General features: G+C 43.5%; 1 pseudogene; it reads right to left on the reverse strand.

Annotated features, from left to right (window-relative positions):
• Positions 1–1,625: 1,625 nt before the first annotated feature.
• LOC122926047 lies at positions 1,626–15,407 on the reverse strand (annotated as a pseudogene).
• Positions 15,408–15,655: the final 248 nt, after the last annotated feature.

The following is a 15,655-nucleotide window of genomic DNA, read 5'->3' on the forward strand; positions in this document are numbered from 1 at the left end:
GTTCCAGTGGTGGGTGACGGGAAGCCAGATTCTCTGCTATGTGACCTCTCTCCAATTGATTTTGGTTAATTTTTAATTATTTAATTTTTATTTTAATTCATTTCCCTATCCACATTTGTTTGCAGGGGATTTACCTACATGTTGCTGCCTTTTGAAGCCCTCTAGCCCTTTCCTGGGCTGTTTTACAGCCTTTTTAGTGCCGAAAAGTTCGGGTCCCCATTGACTTCAATGGGGTTCGGCTTCGGGACGAAGTTCGGATCGGGTTCGGATCCCGAACCCGAACATTTTCGGGAAGTTCGGCCGAACTTCTCGAACCCGAACATCCAGGTGTTCGCTCAACTCTACCCGTGACGTCCACAATCCAATTGGATATCTTCTCTATCAACTTTTGATGTACTTTAATACACCTACCATGTTGATCATGGTTAATGGCGAATCAGGGTTCCACTCTGGAGTTGGAGCATGAGAAAGTGATCCACATCCAAGGGAGTTCAATGGCTGCAATGTGGTCGAGCTGAAATGTGGGCTGAAAAGTCATTAAAGCAGAAGGATCGAATGAAAGGGCCAATTAAAGTCAAATTTTACAAATTTAAGTCCCTGTCACCTATGCAGAGCAGGGGTTTTTCATCAGCAAAAATGGGTTAATGTCACCCACCAATGGAACAGACAATTATAAAAAATTTCGGGCCCTGTCAACTATGTAGAGCAGTAGTTTATTTCACGGCAAAACTGTGTTCATGTCACCCACCAATTTAACAGGCGATTTTACAAAAAATAAGGTCTGAGTCACCTATGCAGAGCAGGGGTTTGTATAAGGCAAAATTGGTAAAATGTCACCTGACAGTGTAACAGATGATTTATTGCAATTTAGGTCCCTTTCACCTATGCAGAGCAGGGGTATATTCATGGCAAAAATGTTAGAATGTCACCCAAGAATGTAACAGATGAATTAGTGAAATGTATTTCCTTGTCCACTAGGTAGAGCAGGTGTATATCACAGCCAAAAATTGGTGAATTTCACCCAACAATGTAACAGACAAATTAGTGAAATTTATTAACCTGTCCACTAGGTAGAGCAGGGGTATATCACAGCCCAAAATTGGTGAATGTCACCCAATTATGTAACAGAAAAGTTAGTGAAATTTATTAACCTGTCCACGTATCCGTGTAGGTGGAAATGGCGCTGGATGAGGACAAGGTAGCCAACACAGGTTTTTGGTTTTAATTTATTTCTTTTTTTAAATTGGGGTACACCCCAAAAGAGTGGGAAATATCAAAAATACAACAATGAGCAATTGCGCTGTAATATAACAATGGCTGGGTAAGGCCGGTATACATGTCTATTCTGCACAAGGTACGGACAAGTCCTGTGGGATCCATGCCTGGTTTATTTTAAATAAATATATAAATAATTGCAGGCTCTGAAAGAACTCCCTGTGTTTAAAGCTTACGCTGGTTAAACAAGACAAATAGTGCAAGAGGCAGTGCATGCACGGTGATGCCTGGTAAGTTCCTGTGTTAGTCTGAGGCTATAAGAAAGGATTTGTTGATGAACTTCCTGCTGGAAACCGTCCCAAGGGTGCCCCGGCCATAAAAGGATTACTAGAGACTGCAGGAGCCGCAACCTATCTAAATGGAGTAACCACTGACTTTGCTGGACCAAACACACCAAAATCAGCTCCTTGTATATTACCATTAGGCTGCTGTGAAAAAGCAGTCTGTTGGGGGAAGGCAGTCTGAGGGGGGAATGCAGGCTGATGAAAAGTGCCTCTAAAGCTGGTAGGAAGGCTGTATGATGCCGATGTCCCGAACCCAGCGGGCATGCTTAGTGAGGTTGTTCCAAAAGAAGCTGGAGGCGCTTGGCCATTTGTCTGGAAGGCGTTTACGGCAGGTGCAACAGAAGCAGAAACAAACGGGTTTGTGGAGGCAGAAGCTCCAAATGCTCCCCCAACTGACTGAGGTGGGTGGGTGTGCGCTGCTGGGACTGCAGCTGGGATTCTAAAAACATTGTTATCTGTTGGGGCAGGAGCAGCCAGGATAGGGTTAGAGGAAACTGTTGCACTGCTAAAGCTACTTCCTTGTGCACTGGCACCTTGCACACTGCCAAAGATGCTGTCTAAGTCTGAAAAAGCTGCATATTTATCTGCTGAAGGCTGACTTGGTTTACTAACAGCAGCTGTTTTACTAGCTCCAGTTCACTTAAAGGCCCCAAAGTCGGCACTGGAGGACTTGGGAAAGTTGTTGAACTGAGCAAAGTTTGCATTTGCAGCTGTATTTAAAGGCTGGGTGGGTGTCTGACTCAATGTGGGGAACGCTCCAAAACTACTGGCACCACTAGAATGTCCAAATGCATCAAAGTTTGCAAAGTCTGCATTGGCAGCATTTTGGGCTGTCTGACTGTTGAAGTTTGCAAAATTGGCAAAGTTAGCGGTGGCAGCCGGCTGCGGTGCAGGGGTGGCGAAGATGTCTGCTCCAAGGTCACTCAGGAGGTCAAACTGCTTCTTCTCTTGATGATGATGATGATGCTGCTGCTGGGGCACCTAATTGCGAGCCACAACAGGAGACTGGCTAGGGGTCCACTTGTTCAGCTGCAGAGACGGAGCAGCCTCCCTCAATAGAGTTTTTAACGGTTTTTCTTCTGGTGTACTACTGGTGCTACTCGCATAGGACCCAGATATTAAGGCATGAACAAAGGCCACCACCCAGGCTTGTTCTGATGGAACATACCATCGCTTCTTTTCATATTTCTCCTATAGGAGTTCTTTAACTTTTTGAGGATCTCTAAAGTCTGGGATTGCAGAAGACCCATCATCAAATAATACTAGCCAGTTCTGTTTGCACACGTTATTGCCATGCTTCTGAAGGAATTATATTTCTTGCTGTGTAAACGTGGTCATAGAGATTGACTTCACTCAGTGGGGTGGGTTCAAACCGTGCAGGATGGCAGAGCACGACGTTCACATGAAGGCCCACGCCGTCATATTGGCGTAGGCCGGCTGCACTGGTCACAGTTGAAGCACCTGCGGTTGTGGGGGAGGCTAGTCATCTCCTGGAGCAATTTCAGATGCTTTTCCTCCTGCTTCCACTTGGCGCTGGCCACTATGGTGAAGCACTGGGCGGGGGTGACACACCGGGAGACAACGGGCGGCAACAGGCACAGTCAAGAGCCAGTGACGTGTTATCATGCCTGGTTCATTTTAATGAACGTGACCTTGTCTTTTGGCTGTGGACAGGCAGCTGCGTTTGTCTGTGTTACCGCCCCCTGCCGTGCTAAGCACACGTTCAGACAATACACTGGCTGCTGGGCAGGCCAGCATCTCCAGGGCTCAGGCCAGATACCCATTTTGGAGACCCAGAAATTGAAAGGGGCAGACCCATCATCCAGTACGTGTAGGTATGTGCACACATACTGCTCCACCATCAGCTGGTGGTGCTGGTTGTTGTGGCGTGCTGACAAAGATTTTCCACATTTTGGATATGCTAACCCTGCCTTCTGAGGTACTGCATTGGAGACCTCTTCCTCCTCCTCTGCCTTCACCTTGTGCTTCCACTGTGCCCCCGCTGTCAGGTGGGAATGCCACCAGCAGCGCGTCTACCAGCGTGCGTTTGTACTAGCGCATCTTACGATCACTCTTCAGTGACGGAATTAAGGATGGTATGTTGTTCTTGTAATGGAGATCCAGCAGCGTGGCCACCCAGTAATCAGCACAAGTTAGAATCTAGGCAACTCGGCAGTCATTGCGGAGACACTGCAGCATGTAATCGCTCATGTGTGCCAGGCTGCCCAGAGGAAATGAAAAGCTGTCCTCTGTGGGAGGTGTATCGTCTGTGTCCTCTGTATTCCCCCAGCCACGTACCAGTGATGGCTATGAGCTGGTTTGGGTGCCACCTTGCTGTTAACACAGGTACTCCTCCTCCTTCTCCTACTCCTCATCCTCCATCTCATCATCCTCCAGAACTGTGCCCTGGCGGGACAATTGTGAGCCTGGCATTTGTAGGCGCAGGAACCCACCCTCGGAGCCACTTGTGAATGACTGGCCTGAAACCCTGAAACCCTCCTCCTCCTGTGCCACATTCTCTTCCCTCATCGCCCAAAGCATTTTTTCAAGGAGGCATAGAAGTGGGATAGTAACGCTGAGAATGGCATCATCGGCATTGGCCCTGTTGGTGGAGTACTCGAAACAGCGCAACAAGACACACAGGTCTCGAATGAAGGCTCAGTCATTGGTGGTGGAGTGGTGCTGTTCCGCGAGCCACTCACCCATGCATGCTGCAGCTGAAACTCCACTATTGCCTGCTGCTGCTCACGCAGTCTGGTCAGCATGTGCAAGTTGGAGTTCCACCTTGTGGGCACGTCACATATGAAGTGGTGAGTGGGAAGGCCGAAGTTACACTGCAGCACTGACAGGCGAGCAGCAGCATGGTGAGAATGCCGAAAGCGCACACAGATGGCCTGCACTTTCTGCAGCAGCTCTGACATATCGGGGCATTTTTTAAGGAACCTTTGCACCATCAAATTCAGCACATGCGCCAGGCAAGGGATGTGCGTCAAACCGGCTAGGCCCAGAGCTGCTACGAGATTTTGCCCATTATTGCACACCACCAGGCCGGGCTTGAGGCTCACTGGCACCAACCACTCATCGGTCTGTTTGTCCCCCAAACAGATAAGTTTAAAAACTGTCTGCTGTCGTTTACCCCTGGCTGTGCTGAAGTTGGTGGTGAAGGTGTTACGCTGACCGGATGAGGAGGTGGTAGAGGATGAGGAAGCGGAGTAGGAGGAGAAAGCAACAGGAATAAAACTAAAGCGCCCTGCAATCCTCTGTGGTGGAAGGACATACGCCAAACTGCTGTCCGCCTCAGGGCCAGCTGCCACTGCATTTACCCAGGGAGATAAAACATCACTGACCGTGCTTACTGGTCCACGTATCCATAGTTAGGTGGACCTTGCCACAGATGGCGTTGCGCAGTGCACACCTGATTTTGTCCCCCACTTGGTTGTGCAGGGAAGGGATGGCTCGCCTGGAAAAATAGTGGCGGCTGGGCACGACGTACTGTGGGACAGCCGCCGCTATAAGGCTTATAAAACTCTGTCTTCACCAGACGGAATGACAGCATTTCAAAGGCCAATAATTTAAAAATTCTGGCATTTAGGGCCAGGGATCGCTGGTGGGTAGGGGTGTACTTCCTCTTCTGCTCCAGTGTTTGGAAGATGGAGAGCTCAAAACTTCCATGGGACATTGTGGAGATGCTTGGTGACCCAGATGGTGGTGTTGCTGGTAGATCCTCTGTTTTCTGGGTGGAAGGTGGCACTGTCACTCAAGAGATGGATGAAGAAGCAGAAACTGCAGCAGAAGAGAAAGCAGGAGGAGCCAGAGACCTTTCTTTGTTTTTGAGGTGTCTACTCCACTGCAGCTCGTGCTTTGCACTTAGATGCCTGGTCATGCAGGTTGTTCTCAGGTTTGCACAGCGTGCAAACCACTTGCGTCTTGTCGACAGCACATTATCTGAAGAACTGCCACGCCAGGGAATTCCTTTGAGCTGGCTTTGGTGTGCTCAGTCCCTTGCTGCGGTGGGCAGTAGCAGGCGTACTGTCTAGGGGACAGCCGCTCCACTTTTGCACCCTGTTCCCTCTTCTGCTGTGCTGGAGGCTCTGTGCGTCCACCTCCTCTTCCTCCGAACTAACTACACAGGTCACTCGCATGACCTTGATTCCATGTGAGGTCGAGGACCTCTTCGTCCTCCACATCATCTTCCACCCAGTCTTCATCTGACCCTGGGAAACCCTGCTAGCAGAGTCATCAAAAAGCAGAAGAGACTGCTGCATGACTTGGGGCTCAGACTGGTTGGCTAATTTGCAAGGTGATGAGGTGAAGGACTGATGGACATGTACCACAGGTGGCAACTCTGATCTTTCAGCAGGAGACTAGGCGGAAGACAATGTGAAGGAACTGGAGGCACTGTCATCTCCACCCAATCTACTATCGCCTGTACTTGTTCTGGTGTCACCATTCATAGAGCCGCATTCGCCCCTACCAAATAACGCTGAAGGTTCTGTCGCCTACTTGCACCTGAGGAAGGTGTTTCACTTGTGCGTGTAGCTGGCACAGATCGACCACGTCCTCTCCCTGCAACAGGAGCTTCACCAGCAGCACCACAACCGGGGCAGTGTCTCTTATTTGATGCTCTCCTCATTCTTTGTGTTCACAAACCAAACTAACAGATGGTTTTTGTCAGGCGACAATGTAACCCCCAATAGTCAACAATTAAGTTAACTTAAAATAAGGCAGTGCCAGTGTCATAAAGAGGAAACATTTCTTGAGTTCACACAACAGTGTGAATTACAGTGGGAATTACTTCATGGTCACAAAAAAATGTTAATTTGTCAACGAACAATGTAACTGCAGTATTCACTGGTTGTATTTAACTGTGACAAATGCAGCAAAGGCCCCAGATGTAGGGTCTTGCAAATAATTGGTGTTTTTTTTAAACCCAGAATATAACAGCAGTAATTAAAGCTTGTATTTGACTGTCACAAATGCAACAAAGGCGGAAAATGTATTATCTTCCCCAAAATGGGTATTTTTTTAATAACAGAATATAACAGCACTATCTAACACTTGTATTTCATTGTCACAAATGCAACAAAGGCTCCAGATGTAGGCTATTGCAAAAAAGAAAAGAAATTAAACCCAGAATATTATTGCAGTATTTCAAGCTTGTGTTTCACAGAAACAAATGCAGCAAAAGCTCCAGATGTAAGGTATTGCCAAAAATGGGTGTTTTTTTTTAAACACAGAATATGATTGCAGTATTGCTTGTATTTCTCAGTGACAAATGCAGCAAAGGCACCAGATGTAGGGTATTGCAAAAAATTGGTGTTTTTTTTTAACCCAGAATATAATTGCAGTATTTAAAGCTTGTATTTCACAATGACAACTGCAACAAAGGCCCAAGATGTAGGCTATTGCAAAAAACTGGCATTTTTTAAAAACCCAGAATATAATTGCAATATTTCAAGCTTGTGTTTTACTGTGACAAATGCAGCAAATGCAGCAAATTTATTAACTTGCCCAAAAAGGGTGTTTTTTTTATGAAAGAATATTACAGCACTATCTAACACTTATATTTCACTGTGACAAATGCAGCAAAGGCCCCACATGAGGGTATTGCAAAAAAAGTTTGTGTTTTAAAAAAAAAACTGAATATAATTGCAGTAGTTCAAGCTTGTATTTCACTGTGACAAATGCAGCAAATGCCCCAGATGTAGGCTATTGCCAAAAATAAGTGATTTTTTTAAACCCAGAATATTATTGCAGTATTCCCAGCTTGTATTTCACAGTGACTAATGCAGCAAAGGCCTCAGATGTAGGGTATTGCCAAAAAATTGAGTTTTTTTTTACCAAGAATATTATTGCAGTCTTTCAAGCTTGTATTTCACAGTGACAAATGCAGCAAAGGCACCAGATGTAGGGTATTGCTGAAAATTGGTGTTTTGTTAAACCTAGAACATTATTGCAGTATTTCAATCTTGCATTTCACAGTGACAAATGCAGCAAAGGCCCAGATGTAGGCTATTGCAAAAAATATTTAGTTGTTTTTTTTTAAACCCAGAATATAATTGCAGCATTTTAAGCTTGTGTTTCACAGAAACAAATGCATCAAAAGCTCCAGATGTAAGGTATTGCCAAAAATGTTTTTTTTTTTTTTAAACACATAATATGATTGCAGTATTACTTGTATTTCTCAGTGACAAATGCAGCAAAGGCACCAGATGTTGGGTATTGCAAAAAATTGGTGTTTTTTTTTTAACCCAGAATATAATTGCAGTATTTAAAGCTTGTATTTCACAGTGACAAATGCAACAAAGGCCCAAGATGTAGGCTATTGCAAAAAACTGGCATTTAAAAAAAAAAACAGAATATAATTGCAGTATTTCAAGCTTGTGTTTTACTGTGACAAATGCAGCAAATGCAGCAAATTTATTAACTTGCCCAAAAAGGGTGTTTTTTTATGAAAGAATATTACAGCACTATCTAACACTTATATTTCACTGTGACAAATGCAGCAAAGGCCCCACATGTAGGGTATTGAAAAAAAAAAAAATGTTTGTGTTTTTTTTAACCCAGAATATAATTGCAGTATTTCAAGCTTGTATTTCACAGTGACAAATGCAGCAAAGGCCCCAGATGTAGGCTATTTCCAAAAATGGGTGATTTTTTTTAAACCCAGAATATTATTGCAGTATTCCCAGCTTGTATTTCACAGTGACAAATGCAGCAAAGGCCTCAGATGTAGGGTATTGCCCAAAAATATATATATTTTTTTACCAAGAATATTATTGCAGTCTTTCAAGCTTGTATTTCACAGTGACAAATGCAGCAAAGGCACCAGATGTAGGGTATTGACGAAAATTGGTGTTTTGTTAAACCTAGAATATTATTGCAGTATTTAAATCTTGTATTTCACAGTGACAAATGCAGCAAAGGCCCCAGATGTAGGTTATTGCCAAAAATGTTTTTTTTTTTTAACCCAGAATATAATTGCAGTATTTCAAGCTTGTACTTGACTGTCACAAATGCACATATGCTGTGCTGGTGCACTGAACTTGTATAAATTGGTTGCCGACGCCCACATAACTAACAGACGGATAAAAGTTCCTTTTCTGTGTCACTGGGCTCAGGGCAGGGTAAAAAAATTGTGCACTGCACCCACAAAACAAAATCGCTAGAGATCGCTGAGTTACCAAGCAATTCTGATAAAAATGATTTCCTATTCTCTCCCACACAGAAGCAGCATCATATCCCAACACTAATAAGAGCAGAGTGACGTGCAGCGCTATGTAACTCCAGCTTATATAGAGGCTGGGTCACATGCTGCACTGGGCAATCACAGCCATGCTTTCCATGCAAACGAGTTAAACGCTTGTTGATTGGCGCTTTCAAAAAGCACCATTTTCTCGCCGAACACCGAACCCAAACCTGAACTTTTACTGAAAAGCTTGGGTTGATGTTCGGGGTCCAAAAATTCTAAAGTTCGTCCGAATCCGAACTTTACAGATCGGGTTCGCTCAACCCTAGTGATGATCGAGCACCAAAGTGCTCGGGTGCTCTTGCTGAACACATCAGGACTAGAGATGGCCTTGCGGTTCGCCCGACGGTCGGTTCGTGGCAAACTTTGCCCGTTTGCGATTCGCCGAACATGCGAACATATGGAGATATTCTTGTCTGCCATATTTTTTTACATTTTGAAGAACTTTGACACATGACATATCCATCAGGTGGTACAGGACAGCAAATTGAGATGATTCAGCTTATGGACATCCCCCTACCTAATAAATACCTGATCTGGCTGCCATTTTACATTCATTCTTTTGTCAGTGTAGGGAAAGGTTGCTGTGGGGAGCAGGGACAGACTGTTAGGGACAAAAACGCTATCAGATAGGTCCACCAAAGTCCTTTTAAGGTCTAGTATAGGTGTACTATTGATAGGTGTGCAGTACAGAGGGGTGTAATACACTTATAATATACTTTCTAACATAGAAAGCATATTGAAAGGATTTGGACCTTTCTGGACCTCTACGACCACCTTGGTTTTATCTTACTGACTTCAGGAGAGATATTTTTCAGCCTGCAATAACATGACACACACCCAGGTATCACTGAGAAATACTCTAACTTTATTATGCTATAGCTTGGCCTTATATAGGCAGTAGAAAAGTTTGCATAACAGCGTTAAACGAATCATAAAGATACACATTGTTGCTCATACACATACTACCGGAGCATCCTTATATGGTATATGTACTTGCAGTAAGCAAAAAGAATATGTTTTAATCAGTTATGCAGTTGGGCCAAATGACCCTAAATAAGGCAAGAATGTCTGTACTAGTTCTGGGGGATTCCAGATAAGCAAAACTTAACTCACAGCGGGGAACTTGAAACAGTGCATGGGTGAGATATTATCACAATTCTTTACATATTTAGAGCAGACAAGATGGAGTCACATTACTCTTTAATCCCCTCTTAGAACCAAATGTCTTAGATAATATGGTTCTTACCCTTGCCCCTGTATACCGCCAGATATTTTCTATATCCTTCAGGTGAGTTGCCTTCAGGATTAGGCAGTAGAGTCTCATAAAATGACATATTTGATACTCCTTTAATTATCAGTTTCCGTACACATGGTATGATACATGTTGCAACTATTGCTATTACTATAATAATTATCAGGATAATGATTCCCAACTGTACAAGTGCTTGTTTCTAGGTAGTGAACCAGCCAAAATACTGATCCCAAGGGTTATTGATACCTGAGTTTCTTTTGAGCTCAATTGATAAATCCTCGAGTTTCTTTATTGCCGGTGTGACCTTACCATTATGGTCGGTGTTGTTGTGTATGAACGTGCAGCATGATGAGGGGTCCGTCAATACCTTACAGACACCACCTCTTTCTGCAAGTATCATATTGAGTACCATGCGGTTTTGAAATATCATAATGGAATCTGCCTGTAACTGTTCTGCTACACCCTGTAACGCATCCCTGGTGTAGTTTGCAAACCTTTGTTGATTATAGTAGATATAGTTGATCCAGTCTACATTTTTGTTGATTGTTATGTGGGGAATTATGGATTCAAATCCTGCTGCCACCTGACCTCTGGCCTTGAATTCATCAGGGACCCCTCTTGGGACCCCAATTGCATCAATATACACGTGTGGGTCAAAGCTACCTTTTGGTAGGGCGCGACGGTTGCATATATGTGTGTTGGTGTCTTTTTCATTTTCAGTGAAGATGTGTATGTTCATGATGGCTTTAGCAAGAGTGCATTCTCCTTTCCAAGCCCCCTCTAACCAAGATCTTATCTTCCCGTCTCCACATATCCAGTATATGTCCCTCAATGATTGCACCTGGCCTTGGGTCGTGTTAGTGTTTTGATGGCTGTAATTGTGGCAATACTCTCTACTAAATTTTCCCAAGAATCTCCCTGTTTTTCCTCCTTTGTAACAGGTGTAATTTCCTGGGTAAACACGTATTCCCTCCCCTGTATTTGGTATTTTTGTGAGGACAGGGTATTTTGTTTTCCAATTCTCGCAAGAAGAACTCTTGGAGGTGGAGTTAGTAAACAGTTCAAGGAAGCATCCTTCTACGATGGGGGGAAGGTTCAGGGGTACAGTCCCTAAATGTGGCTTTGCAGCCCCACAAATATAACAATTACTTTTATTTACTGAAGCTGCACTGTACTTCATCCATTCTAACCATAGGTTGACATCAGAGAACCCAGTTTCTGCTGCCAGGGTATCCTCATAGGTAGGGTCAGAAATAGCCAGTATGTTTCCTAGGGACTGTATATGGGTTTTTAGAGGGTATGTTTGATTCTGAGGATATGTCCATTATGAGGATTGACACATATCTCTTATTTCAAAGTGTTTGGTGACCAATGAAATCTCTGCCCCCCCCCCCCCCATGTTGTGAAAGTACCATCCCAGCACATAATCATCTTCATCACCTTTGTTGGGGTTTTCTATTTTTATAACTATTTTCATCTTAGACATCATCTTAGGGCATGCCCATTCTGTAGGATATAGGCTAACATCTATGTGGCACTCCCCTCCGTTGATAATTGTCATTCTACTAATCAAGGATTTACAATTCTTATCCTTTCGATTAAGCGCATTCTGTGGTTTATACCTACAGTCTTCTCCTGTATTCCATCCTACTGACCCCCAGTATGTGCATCTATTACCCCAATAAGGGTCAGTAATACAGATTTAAGCCTTTCCATTCTTATAGTGGTTGCCACATCTCGTGGAAGGACTGCACTTCATTATGCTGCATAAACAGAAGGATTAAGTTGCAACGTGAGTACTGGAGGAATTGTACCAGAAGGTAGTGATTCCACCTTTCTGGGTTATAGCAACTTCAGCTTTGTTATCCTCCGGCAGAGTCATTAGGATTGTCAGTAATCCCACAGTCCAAGTGGACCGTCTGGGCCATCTTCCAGAATTGAGGGAGTGCATCCTGGTGGAGGTCAGAGCTGTCTGCTCCCGTTAGTACCTCACTTTGTCCTTTTTTGAGGTCAAGACTGTCTGTCCCCATTATTACCTCCTTTTGGGGTGCCTCCTTTACCAGTTTTACTCTGGTGGCGTAGACCCAGGTAGGTGCTTCTTCTGTAAGTACAGCTGTGCGGGTCACGGCTACCACTGTAGTCGGTGGTCCGTAGGTGAAGTCTCCTGCAAATTTTCCTTTCTTTGATTTCTTTATTAGCACAATATCTCCCACTTGGAATGGATGAGTTGGTTCCTGTGGAAGACAAAGAGACTTACAAGCAACTTTTTCCTCAATTTCACTTAGGGCTTTAATCAATCTGGTTACATATTCTTCTCTAATGAGGTTGAGGTCCCCTTCCTATACTACCATGAGGTTCTTTGCCCATGGTATGGGAAAAGGTCTCCCCATGAGTATCTCAAATGGTGATATCCCTAGCTTTTTATTAGGGGTGATCCTGATCTCAGCTAAGACTATTGGCAGTATATATTTCCATTTCTCAAATGTGCCCCCTGTTGCCTTTCTCAATTTATCTTTTAGGGTTCTGTTCATGCGTTCCACAATGCTGGAGCTTTGTGGGTGGTATGGTATTTGAAATTTCCATTCAAGCTTAAGTAGTCTTGTCAGCTCCTTGTTTACCTTTGAGGTGAAATCTGGCTCTTGGTCAGATTCAATTACCATCATTCCAGCCCCACTTTGGAATGATGTCATGTGTCAGTATCCTTGCTACTGTTTTGGCATCTTCTGATCTTGTAGGGTAGACCTCTGGCCATCTTGAGAACATGTCAACTATGACCAAGGCATATTCTTGTTTACCTTTCTGTCTAGGTATGTATGTAACGTTTACCTGCAGATGTGTAAAAGGAGTGGTGGGGTAATCAAGGTGTTGATATGGGACTTTGACTTTGGTGTTTGGGTTGTTCCTCAAACATGTGATACACCTTCAAACATAATCTGACACTAACTGTTTAATGCCTGTAATATAGAAATTCTGTGCTAGCAGCATGTGTGTTGTTTGAATGCTGTTGTGTCGTACACCATGAAAATGTGCAATGAACAGAGGGGAGCTGTGCTGTGGTATGCATGGTTTCACCTCTTTGCAGATTGATCCTGTCCTAGGATTCTTCTGCAAGATTGGATAACACCAATCGGCCATTTCATTGTCAGTAGCTGAGGACTGGAGATCTACAAGCATCTGAGTTAACCCAAGTGAAGAAGGTACTAAATTCACCATTTGCAATGTGGCCGGGGCCATCAGTGCAACCTTCTTGGCCTCCGCATCTGCCAGGGCATTGCCTTGGGACACATGATCTTTACCTTACCACCAGTATGCACCCTGCAGTGGACAATTGCAATCTGTGAGTGCAATCTTATGGCTTCTAAAAGTTGTATGACAAGAATGTGAGATGTGCTTACCATCAGCTGCAATAAATCCTCTCCTTTGCCAAATAACTCTGTGGTCCCAGACCACTCCATGTGCATACCTGCTATCAGTGTAAATGGTGACTGGCTTGCCTTCATGTAGTATGCATGCTCTCGTGAGTGCAATTAATTCTGCTGCTTGTGCAGATTGGTATGTGATGGGTCTGGCTTCCAGGACAACATTGGGTACAGATTGTAAATCAGAGCGGGGTGATGTCTCCAGACAAGATGGAGTCACATTTCTCTTCACATATTATAGTGGATTTGTATTGTGCAGCAGTGGTGAGCGGTTCTGCAGTGATACTGCAGCTACTCAGAGTGACAAACACTATTAGAAAAAATAATCATAACTGGTGTGATATACCAGTCGCCCCCCAAAAAAACTGATAGAAGCGGGGTGTTATATACCAATAATATAATTTCTTTATAGTGCATTTGGGTACAGCAGCATTTGTTTGCACTTTTGCTGTGTTCCCTCTGCTACACACAGTGACAAACGGTATTGGAAAAAATAATTATAACTGGTGTGATATACCAGTCGCAAATGAATGGAGATCGCAAATTTGAATAATACATCTGGTATGTCACTGTCCATGTTGTGGGACTATTTGTGCACTTCTAGTAATTATTTATTAGCTGCAAATATGAGCTGAAGGTTTTTCAGGTTCGCGAACCATCCCGGCAGATGTTTGTTCATCACTAATCGGGATGCTCAGGTGCTCTACCGAGCACCCGAGTATAATGGAAGTCAATGGGGGAACCCGAGCATTAACCACTTCAACCCCCCTAGCTGAAACACCCTTAATGACCAGGCCACTTTTTACACTTCTGCACTACACTACTTTCACCGTTTATTGCTCGGTCATGCAACTTACCACCCAAATGAATTTTACCTCCTTTTCTTCTCACTAATAGAGCTTTCATTTGGTGGTATTTCATTGCTTTTTGGTGGTATTTTTCACTTTTTGCAAAAAAAGACATCCATATATAAATTTTTCGCTAAATTTATTGTTCTACATGTCTTTGATAAAAAAAATATGTTTGGGTAAAAAAAAATGGTTTGGGTAAAAGTTATAGCGTTTACAAACTATGGTACAAAAATGTGAATTTCCACTTTTTGAAGCAGCTCTGACTTTCTGAGCACCTGTCATGTTTCCTGAGGTTCTACAATGCCCAGACAGTAGAAAAACCCCACAAATGACCCCATTTTGGAAAGTAGACACCCTAAGGTATTCGCTGATGGGCATAGTGAGTTCATAGAACTTTTTATTTTTTGTCACAAGTTAGCGGAAAATGCTGATTTTTTTTTTTTTTTTTTTATTCTTACAAAGTCTCATATTCCACTAACTTGTGACACGAAATAAAAACTTCCATGAACTCACTATGCCCATCACAAAATACCTTGGGGTGTCTTCTTTCCAAAATGGGGTCACTTGTGGGGTAGTTATACTGCCCTGGCATTTTAGGGGCCCAGATGCGTAAGAAGTAGTTTGAAATCAAAATCTGTAAAAATGACCGGTGAAATCCGAAAGGTGCTCTTAAGACTACTTAAGCTTTTTACGTGGATTTAATTAGGGTCTGGGTTTTCAAGGGTGGACAGGAGATGTGAAAACTGAACCTGCAGAGAAATGAGCATGGTCTCTGACAGACCCTAAAGAGTGATGATATACCAATCTTTTTGTTACACTGCTTGGAGTGAACGCAAAGTGGGGGACTTTAGGTTATGCAATATCTGAAGTCTGAATAAAAATTAGAGTTTGAACTTGAACTTATTTATAATTGTTTGCTTGAATAAAATCTGCCTGTGGTGAAGACTAAACTGACACCTGTATGTGTGTGGGTACATTTTTTAAATTAAAACATCAACAGAATATATTTACCCTCCTGGCGTGGGGTGTCACCACCTCGTCATCTTCCTCCTCATCATCATCCTCGAACCTCATCTGCATCAGGTGGGCTATGGGCCGGATGCCCTGATGGTCCTGCCTGCTCCTTCTCCTCACCCTTCTCATCCTCTGTCACCTCCTTCTCTTCCACCACCACCTTCTTTCTAGAATGCTTAGCACGTACTTTTGGAAAAGGAGCATCTGTAATGACTAAATTTTCCAAAAATACCAAGATAAACAAGGAAAGCAAAAATAAAAAATAAAATAAGATAACGGTACACAAATTAATCTATGGTGGGATCTGG

Source organism: Bufo gargarizans, chromosome 2 (genome assembly GCF_014858855.1).
Source record: "Bufo gargarizans isolate SCDJY-AF-19 chromosome 2, ASM1485885v1, whole genome shotgun sequence".
Classification (NCBI taxonomy): domain Eukaryota; kingdom Metazoa; phylum Chordata; class Amphibia; order Anura; family Bufonidae; genus Bufo; species Bufo gargarizans.